General features: G+C 38.8%; 1 long non-coding RNA gene across 1 annotated transcript; it reads right to left on the bottom strand.

Annotated features, from left to right (window-relative positions):
* Positions 1–600: 600 nt before the first annotated feature.
* LOC119529451 lies at positions 601–6095 on the bottom strand. Its single transcript, XR_005215869.1, has 3 exons — positions 6023–6095; positions 2007–2073; positions 601–610 (listed from the first exon to the last, which is right to left on the bottom strand). It is a non-coding gene; the product is annotated as an uncharacterized LOC119529451 (long non-coding RNA).
* Between the last annotated feature and the right edge of the window lie 4242 nt (positions 6096–10337).

The following is a 10337-nucleotide window of genomic DNA, read 5'->3' as shown; positions in this document are numbered from 1 at the left end:
TATGAACAAACGCATGAAGCTCCTTCTCCTAGAACTGGAAGAATTATCTCCTTCTTTCCTCAGTAGCTTTCTGTTCAAGCCCAGTGTGCTCAACTCAGAGTGACGACATACTAAAATGTTGCATGACTGTGAGGTATTAATGTTATTTAAAGTATGGAAATGTGAGGTTGGTTGGTCTTTTAAAATACATATATATTAGAGTGGATTCAAGTCAAGGGAATATACTGCTATGCCTGTGCATTACATCAGAAAAAGGTTAGGAAAGTTTTGCCTAGTTCTAATAGATCCAATCTACCTACTTCTGGCTCCCCATCTTTAGGTGCTAATCAGTTGATTCTCTTCCTAGTGTAGGTATACATTCCTTCGAGCCTTCAAAAATCCCTAGAGGTATCGCTGCACCACAAACTCAATAATTAATACCAGTAAGTGCAGAGGGTGAAGCATAGGGAAAAATTAATAATGCCAGTAGCTGCAGTAGATAAACTCCACAAATCTCCAAAGTTGATTTCTCATTCACACAATACTCCAAGGTGGTAGTTCAGTTGGCCTTCCAAACAGTGATTCAGAGATCCAGGTCTCTTCCATCTTGGGACTCCGTTGACTTCATGTCCTACAGAAGGGGAAACAGGAAGTGAAGAAGGCACACCCCTCCTTAACCACATCAGTCCACAAGTGACACGTTATTTCCATTTTTATTCCATTGATGAGAAATTGTCACATGACCACACTGAGATATAAGTTGGGCTCATAAATACAGACCTTGGCCCAGAGGCCATCTGAAACAATTCTACACCATGGATGAGAGACACAAATATTTGGGAACGTCTCCCTAGCTCTGCCATATAAGAAGAGTAGTCACTGAACACTAAAGAAAGTGATAAAGCTCCTTTACCCAGCTCTCCTGTGTGCCATGGGACCATGGTTCAGATTAAGTCAGTCAGAGGGACCCAAGCAGATTTTGAATCTGAAGCTACCAGATCAAGGAAACAGGGACAGGGGAGAATTATTTCTGGCTCCAGTGGCCATGACAGCAACACACAGGGTGCCAATGGCAGCAGCCAGCGTCCATTGCTGACAGTGTCAGAAGCAGGTGCCATGGCACCCCACACTCAGTTGTGATACCAGATGTGCTTTCACAACACTGGGTCATGGGCAGTATTTGGACTGTGTTTCTAACTGTATGATTGCCTTTGGTTTTTGCCAGTTTAAAAAGCCCTGTTCTCCAGTCATCCCAGAGATTCTATGAGATACCTGTTTTTTTACCCAATAAATTCCTTATTACATTTACATTAGTCAGAGTCAGTTTCTGTTGCTTGCAACAAAAAACTCTGACTGATATGATGAACACTGCTCTTCTGGGTGGTTGCAGTATGAGGAGATAGAATATTAAAATAATGTTATTGGTTTTGTTACGCATCTTTTGAGATGGCAGTAAGTAACAATACAATTAAAAGAAGCTCCAAAAATGTTTCAAGAAATTGGCAGCCTTGTTAGGGCAACTACCAAAGTCCTCCAAGGTGACTATATTAAGGGGGAGATGTTGGTTGGATATATATATAAAAGGAGGCACTTGGTGATAATTTTTTAAAAACCGTGTGTAGATTTTACTGACGGAAATCTTAGCCTGCACAAATGAGGCCTATTAGACTAATGGTTTATGAATGCACAGCAAATGTATCCTATATATGTATAGATGGCTTTATAGATGTTCAGGTTTATATTTTATCGCTCTTTCCTATACTGTACATCTTGTCTTTACAGATAACTATTTAAGGTTACATGTTTGTAAAAAAAAAAGTGCATATTACTCCCAGAATGGTATCCAATGTTTTTCATTTTTACCTATGTGCAAGAGGTAAATCATCAGCTGACAATGAGATAAAGGGCCATCTCTTCCATGAAGCTTTCTTTTACTTACAACCTCATTGACGTACTGCTATTTTTTTAAAACATATACTTAATGGTTAGGAGGTTAAAACCTGTATTTGAAATCATCATTACTTTACCTGCTGTTGAACTTGGATGAGTCACTTATCCTTTCTGATTTCAGATTTCCCCTCCAACAAGGACAAGCTGGGGGATGCATTATGGGACAGGCAAATGATTAGATATTTAGGCCATTGTCAAGGTTCAGCTTTTACTTTGTTTTATGCTTATGCAAGTGATGATTACATATTTTAAATAATTAATTAACTAACTGTATAAATAAATAAAATCGGGTCATACATGGACCAGTTGTAAGAATGAAACATGAACTACTAAGGATATGATTTATAAAAATTTTGTGTCCCTGAACCCTCCCCATCCAAAAAAAGAAAACTAACAAGCCAATTCAAAATGCTATGAAGTAACCAAATTGAATCAGTGACCAGTATTCCTAGAAATCCTGAAGAATAATTAGCTTAGAAAATGAATTCACTAGACAGAGTTTCCACTTTTGATATTTATACTGATGTCTATGGAACACATTTTCTACTCTAGACCTAAAGAGATCAACTGAGCACAAAGGTAGTGACTTCAAATTTGCCTGCTCAATTCAGAAATGCAACATCCATTGCAAAGCAAGCATTATCCAGAGGCTTCAATTTACTATTTGAAATGAAAATAGAATGGATGGTGTTAATTGAAGTATCTGAGTTGTCATTTTATGAATATTTTAGTTCCATTATAAATTACTCACTTGTTCAGATATGTCAGCTTTCTCACCCCCTCCCCCTTCCATGCCCTAAAACATCTCTACTCTAGTGAATAATTAAAGGGTATCAGAAAAAGTCAAAAGGAATTTGGCATCAGGGTATCTCATGATGGATTGTGTTAAAGTTAGAGACACAGATAACAGGTGACTCTTAATTAACTACTGCTAGAGGAATTAGCTACCAGGTCCTGTCAGTGAGGACTCAAATCTCAAATACGTCTCCACTCATAATGTCTTGGTGTGGTCAGAGCCACCTAATTATAATTCTCAAGCAACAGACGCGGGCTCTGTCTGAAAGGCCGCTTGCTCAGACGGTGTGGTTCATTGGACTTCCACCCTCACACGCTCTCAAGCCTGACCCCAAAGACAAGGCCAGAAATAATATTAACCCAGCTAATCCAGTTTGCCACTTGGGTCCTGCCCTCTAGGCCATCTGAGCTAAAACAAGCAAACATACCAACAACTAAATAAAGACTATTCCTGATGTCAACAAAGATGGTAAAGGATAGAAAGGGACATCAAGGGGCAGAAATTCAGCCAACGGGAAAAGAATGCTGAGAAAGGAAACAAAGCATGTTTGGGAGAACTCAGTGGGGAGCTATCCTATGCTCCTCACTGTGTCTCACCATTAATAAAAGCAACTGGGTTGGAGAGAATACTTTGTCAACTCCGACATCAGGCTACCAGATGGACTGAATTATTGTGCTAAAAGAGATTTCTTAATAAGATGCCCATTGGTTTGGTTGCTGTGCTATTGAAAAGTAGCATGGCCAATAGTCGTGCATATATCACATCAATATAAGCCCATAGTTTATCAACTCTTTTAATAGCACCACATGTTTAGTGGCAGTGTTAAAAGAGAAGAAATTAAAGCAATAGTGTAGATGAGAACTTCTTATCTATCATTAACCAGTAGAAGAAGACAAACCACATAATGTCTATCGCCCTGCCTCATGGAAAATCCCCTAAGAATACACTGAGCCATAATCAGAACTATTTGTTGAACATATTGCAACTATTCTATGCAACCAACCATGGTTTCAGATTGAGAAGCCGTTTCCCCCTCTATTTCAAACACATAAACTCAGACTTTAGAAAAACATAATCTGTGGGAAAATTGATGTAAGCCAAAATTTAAAGAATTTTATACCCAGACATTATTATTGCAAGGTATAATCGTTTTATTGCAAGCAGAAAAAAGTTGTTATACATTGTTTAGAGTTTATGTTACTACTTCTAATGGCAATTTCAGATTTTTCCTTAATTTTCTTCTTTGAATTTTGTATTTAAATATCTATGTTTAACTTTCTTATGGGATTTCAGTGACATGAATCACAAGGGAAATCTGAGTCAGCAGCAATACCTGAGTGCAAATAGATTAAAAGCACCTATATCTTTATCCAGTGGACTTTTCTGGGTCCTCTACTCTTTGTTCATCATGTCCTAGAAGTCAAGTTTTGTGGGGGCTTTACTCCAGTGCTCTGCAGTCACATTCCCATTCAAAGGCAAACAGCATAGCAAATGGCACAGAGAAAATAGTATTAATGTTCTTTTCCCCTGTGCTTGGTCCAATTAGACAATATTACTCCAAACAATAAATGCTCATAAAAATAAGAAACATATTAGATAGGAAGGTTATTATTGCCCCATAGCCTAGAAATTGGATTGGTTCACATATGTTTCCAATAGAATCTTTAATTAAGATGCCTTTCCTATCCCTGGGCTTCAGCAATTATCTGTATTGATGATGGGCTGTTACTTTCCTGGCAAGGTAATAGAGAACCTCACAGGGATATCTTAACTGGTCACTTCTAGAATACTTTCTGCCTTTTGAAATCTTTTTTCCTGTGGCTAATTTACCTAAATGATCTGGTATATGTATCAACTCCTTTTTCAGTTGAGGTTGAATTAGAGTGTATACTTAAACAATATTCAAGGATAAACTTATTTGGGCTAGAGACTTCTACTCCATAAGAACTCAGTAGACTGATCTATTCATTCATCATTCGGTAAATAGATAACAAGGGTCTAATAAGTATCAATAACTGATGGAATTGATGATGAATAGGATGATTTGTCTGCTCATGTTGGATCTCACAGTTGAGATGGTGAATAAGGGCCTGTTTGCATGGGACCCAGAATGAGACCCCATCCCCCCAAATTTTATTATTTTTAATGGACCAATAAGCAGTGTTGTGTATTTTGTTTGGCATGTCCTGTTTGCCTTTGTTAAGGAGCCACCCTAGGACGATGCACTGAGTAAGATTTGCATTAAGGAAATGCCTTCCACACATCTAACTTTCAAGAATGTCACTTCTCATATCTTGACCTCAATAGGCCCACACCTGACTACCTAAATTATTCTTAGACTCCCTTCCCTCCCAGCTTTGCTTCCTCTTATTGATCTGTGCTAGTCTCTTTCTTCCTTGGTATATAATCCAACCTCTCTCATCTCTGACCTTGCCTTCCCTCCCATTTCCTTTCTTCATTCAGCACATTCCAAGATGGCCCTAAGTAAACCCTAAAATCTCTTCTTCCCATTCACTGCCCTGTGGAACTCCCCTAATCCTATAAATACCTACTGTTGTTGCTCCTCTCCCAATCTAATGATGTGTTTTCCCTTTAATCATTGCTTAAAGCTTTCAGCCCCCTCTTGCTCTCTTCTTTTACCAGTGTGATCTCAGGTAATAATCTGGGTTGAATACAATTTTCAACAGGTATATTTGAAAAATCTCCCTATCTACGATCGGATAGATTGATTAGGAAATTTCCATCTCCCCCCTCTCCACAATTCTCCCACACCTTGTCCACCATTAAAACTCAAGCTTGGAAGTGGAGATAGAGAAAAGTGCAAGGTAGGGAAAGGACTAGATAGAAAAAGGGGAAAATAAAAGTGAATCTTGCTCCTCAAAGACATGGTGATGGGGGTGGGGGGTGAAGGGCAAGTTATGGAGAGAAACAAGAATGCAGAAACAGCATGGAATTTAAAGGACTACTTCCTGGTTGTCTATCCAGGAGGGTGAATGGGTGGGAGTTGGTGCTGGGTCATGGGGAAGGCACTGGATGGGACCCAGACGTAATTACCAGTGTCTGAAGGAACAAGAATGTCAGTTAAGGCTCTGACTGAGTTACGATTGCAGGGAAAAAGGGAAACAGGGACTTACAGCTGAGTACTACAAGGCAGATAGACGTCTTTGCCTAAAGTAAGGCAGTTATGGTTCTCCCTTAGAAGTGTTCACAGCACTAGGGAGTATCTAGATGGTGCCAAACCAAGAAGAGAAGACCACAGCACTCTGAGGAAACCAAGAAAGAAACACTAAAGCCTACCTGGTGTATCCTTCAGCAGAATGCCCAGGTATAAACCAGCAGAATATCCAAGACCAGTCACACCTCCGATCACTATTCCAGAAAGAAGCATACCATTACTAAACAAAGATCTGAGATTCTATTTTCTCATCACCATGAGAAGATAATAAACCCAGATGTTTTGGGGGGTGGGGGGATGGTTTGGAGTCCTTGGGTTGGAGAAGAGATTGAAAAAACACATTATTTCCATGAAACCAAGTTACCTAAAAAGAATGTCCAAATTAGGGATCAGTTAAAGATAACCCAAATGAACTGATATTTATTAGGTGGGAGATCATGGAGATTTACTAAGTAATAGGGAAATGTAAAAAATTGAATTTTCTTTGCATACTCAAGATGAAGATAGGTGTTAGTAATTTTGTGACCCAGCTTCCTTTCCCTTTTTGTCCCCAGCAATTGTAAATTCAAATCCCTATTGGCTTGAGAACTGGTAGAGGAAAGCAGGATACCTGATACCCATTGCCTTTGGGGCAGCCAAATAGGGAGGTCCAGCTCTGCTTAATTGCAAAGCCTCTTCCACAACTTATTTACATTCTTTTTTATTCTTAAAATCAGCATGTACATTTTGAAGGTTGCTGCCTGGTGCAGAACCAACTGAAAGTGTTTTTAAATATTGCCTCTTGCCCCCATTCACACCACCCCCCACCCCTTGGGACTGTAGAATCTTTTTTCTGACATTTGAAAGCATTAAAACAGCTCCAGGGCTGAAGAAAACATTTTCCCTGTAATCTTTGAAAAGTTTAGTTGTCAAGGAGACAGAAGCGTTAGTAACCAGGAAAAAGCCTCTGCAGCGTCTTCACATGGTTAGGCAGTGAAGGAGCAGGAAAGCAGGGGAGGGGTGGAAGGAAGGAATGCTGGGGTTTCCCAGCCTGGGACACCTCCAGTCTCTTTTATTATGTAATAGCAGGGAAACCCAATCTCACCCTTTTCAAAATCGTACTGTTTTTCGAAAAGATTGTATTTGAGACTCCATGGCACTTTGATTTGTTATCACGGGATTGAGATGCACTCTGTAAACACCATCCTCAGAACAGCTACTTTCTAGGGAGGAAATAGTCCAAGGAGCACGTTTTAAGTGATGGCAGGGTAAATGACAGCTACCCAACAGTACACTCTACTTTCAAGGGAGGGCACAAAAATCATCTCTCTGTGGGGTAGTGTTCTAGTTTGCTAATGCTGCCAGAATGCAAAACACCAGAGATGGACTGGCTTTTATAAAAGGGGGTTTATTTGGTTACACAGTTACGGTCTTAAGGCCATAAAGTGTCCAAGGTAACACATCAGCATTCGGGTACCTTCACTGGAGGATGGCCAATGGTGTCCGGGAAACCTCTGTTAGCTGGGAAGGCATGTGGCTGGCATCTGCTGCAAAGTTCTGGTTTCAAAACGGCTTTCTCCCAGGACGTTCCTCTCTAGCTGCAGTTCCTCAAAAATGTCATTTAGTTGCACTTGGGGTATTTGTCCTCTCTTAGCTTTTCCAGAGCAGAAGTCTGCTTTTCAATGGCTGTCTTCAACTGTCTCTCATCTGCAGCTTCTGTGCTTTCTTCAAAGTGTCCCTCTTGGCTGCAGCTCCTCTTCAAAACATCACTCACAGCTGCACTGAGTTCCTTCTGTTATGTCAGCTCATTTATATGGCTCCACTGATCAACTTAGACCCACCCTGAATGGGTGGAGCAACACCTCCATGGAAATTATCCAGTCAGAGTCATCACCCACAGCTGGGTGGGGCGCATTCCAAAGAAACACTCAAAGAATTACAAACTAATCAACACTTGATAACATCTGTCCACACAAGATTACATCAAAGATAATGGCATTTGGGGGACACAATATATTCAAACTGGCACAGGTAGCTAGGAAAGAAGTGAAGAAAGTACAATTGTTGAGAAAGAAAGAGAGGTTAATGAATGGAAGGAATAAAAATATAAAAATGGATCAAGGCTTACTAAGTTTCTCAGTCAAATCTTACTTGTAAATTCTGTAGCTTTTTGCTTGTCTGTGTTGTTTTCAAAATAGGGTCAAAGAGGTGGTCAGAGTCTATGAAAACTCATGAAATCTCCTAGAATGCACCACAAACAGTTTCCTTAGGGGACCGTTTTCTTTGGCATCAGAGGGAGAAAAAGAAGGGATGCGAAAGAGCTGGGAAAGGATGCTCTACTGGACAACATTCTCAATTAGTGTGAAGTTTTGCTTACTATAATATGGGATGAAAACAGAATCTTTTATCTAACACATTCTAACATGTGGTACTGAAATAAATATCATTTTAGGCATTCTAACAGGTTGTTTCCTATGTCAACCATTAACCATGCCCTGCTGCTCTCCTAAAAGACTAATTCAGGACATAGAGTTTTGAGGATAGGAGCAACTCTTCCTCTTTGCTGGCCTGCCTGACATGCTCTATCAAGATAGTGAGTACTTTGAATTCAAGAAAATCAAAATGCCAAACTCATCAGGAAGGAGAATTCTAACCTTTGGCCACAAATCCAGGCTAAAAATGGTTGTCTCTATAAACATGACTTTTTACCCATTTCTTTTCTTTTCACTCCAATTTTCTTAAATGATTAGCAAACAACCATTCTAATAAACTGGATCAGAAGATGTCATGTCCTGCACTTATCAGAAGAGAATGAATTATACGATTTGAACAAGATTTATTGCACATTAGTTTTAGTCTCTTTTTAAGACCAAACTTCTGCCACAATTTGCAGGTTCATCTTTATTATTAAAGAAAACTGCCAAGCAGTAGAACCCATGGTTAATGTAATATATATTTTCTTGTCTGTATTGCCTGCAAGACTCTTTATTTAAGCAGACTTCTGAAGGACATGATTTTTTGGGTTCCAATGCAATAAAGTTTCAGATCTAAGTTGGCTTTCCTGAAAATCTGTGTTCACAAGGGCATTATGAGTCCAGTGGACATGAGGAGACCCCTGCATTTCTCTAGTCATAATGGAAGAAGCAGCAGTAGGAAGTAAGATGCTGAAAATAGTAAACACTAAATAGTCAATTAAATAATGAGTAATTGATAAAGGTGTATGGGGACAGTGCAATTTTTTTCTGACCATATAATTCTTAGAAATGATATACAAGGATGTTTTGGAAACTTTAAAATGTATTTTTTCAAATTACATCTTATATCATCAGCATGGAGATGTATCATCATGCTTTCTACATTGAACAAATAAATACTAATGACATTTTTCAGGAAGATCTAAACTAAGAAGATAGGCCTGTTTACTCCAATTTATGGTTAAAGGGTCAAAAGAAGGAAGTAAAATAGCCCAGAAAAGAATGTAAAATGATTAAAATGGTACCAGTATTTCCTACTTTTTACTAGGAATTAATATGGTAGAAGATTTTTCTGACAGAATAATTCTGGTAGAATGCTATTCAAGCAAAAGTTTTTAGTTAAGTGGGTACCTGGAACAATTTTTAATATTTTGGCTTCTGATCTTCCCACCTATTGGAGGCGTCTATGGTCATTAAAATTTAAACTTTTATTGTCCAAGCTGCTGATCTTATACTAGTCCTCCCATAAGAAGTCAGGATTCCTTTTCACACACCATTCTATTTCCCTCACATAGATCAGAATTTTTCAATTAAACTCCTATTTAATTTTTCTCCTCCCTTTAGAATACTAAAAGGGATATTGTTTTCTGATTCTTCTTAATTGTTCTCCTTTTTCTGATCCAAATCAATTGAAACATCATAACAGCTTCAAAATTAATTACACGATTTCCCCTCTGCTTGGGTAGATATATACACATCTCAGAATGTGAGGGCTGCATTCACATCACTAATTACTTATGGAGCCCTTTGATGGTTGTGTGCCTGCACTGGCCCAAGTCAAAGAGACCACCTTTAATTGCAAGTTTCTTTGTTTAAAAAGCACGATGAAAGGGCACTGAGGATTTTGATTTTTCTGGAACTAAACAGAGACTACTAGGCCTTTTGCCTAACTGGCTCAATTTGTGCTTTTATTTATTTATTTTCATCTAATTTGCATAAAGAGAAGCCAAATATTTGCTGGGAAGGGGGTAATTTTTGTTGGAAGGGAGGACTGAACAGTTCCCATCCAATCAGGGAGTCAGGAAGATAAGAGCTGCCTCTTAATAGCCCTGAAAATCTATGATGATAAGCTAGGGTCACTAAAAATCACTCAAATGAGTGGTAAAGAAAACCTTTCTTTGTTGTTTCACTTTCTCCCCTAATGAAGTGCTTAATTAATGAAAACTGAACTTTAAGGAGAAAATATTTTAGAGTATTTGGACCA

This window comes from Choloepus didactylus, chromosome 1, assembly GCF_015220235.1.
Source record: "Choloepus didactylus isolate mChoDid1 chromosome 1, mChoDid1.pri, whole genome shotgun sequence".
Classification (NCBI taxonomy): domain Eukaryota; kingdom Metazoa; phylum Chordata; class Mammalia; order Pilosa; family Megalonychidae; genus Choloepus; species Choloepus didactylus.
The sequence above is the reverse complement of the archived record's forward strand: the minus strand, read 5'-3'. Positions and strand labels throughout refer to the sequence as shown.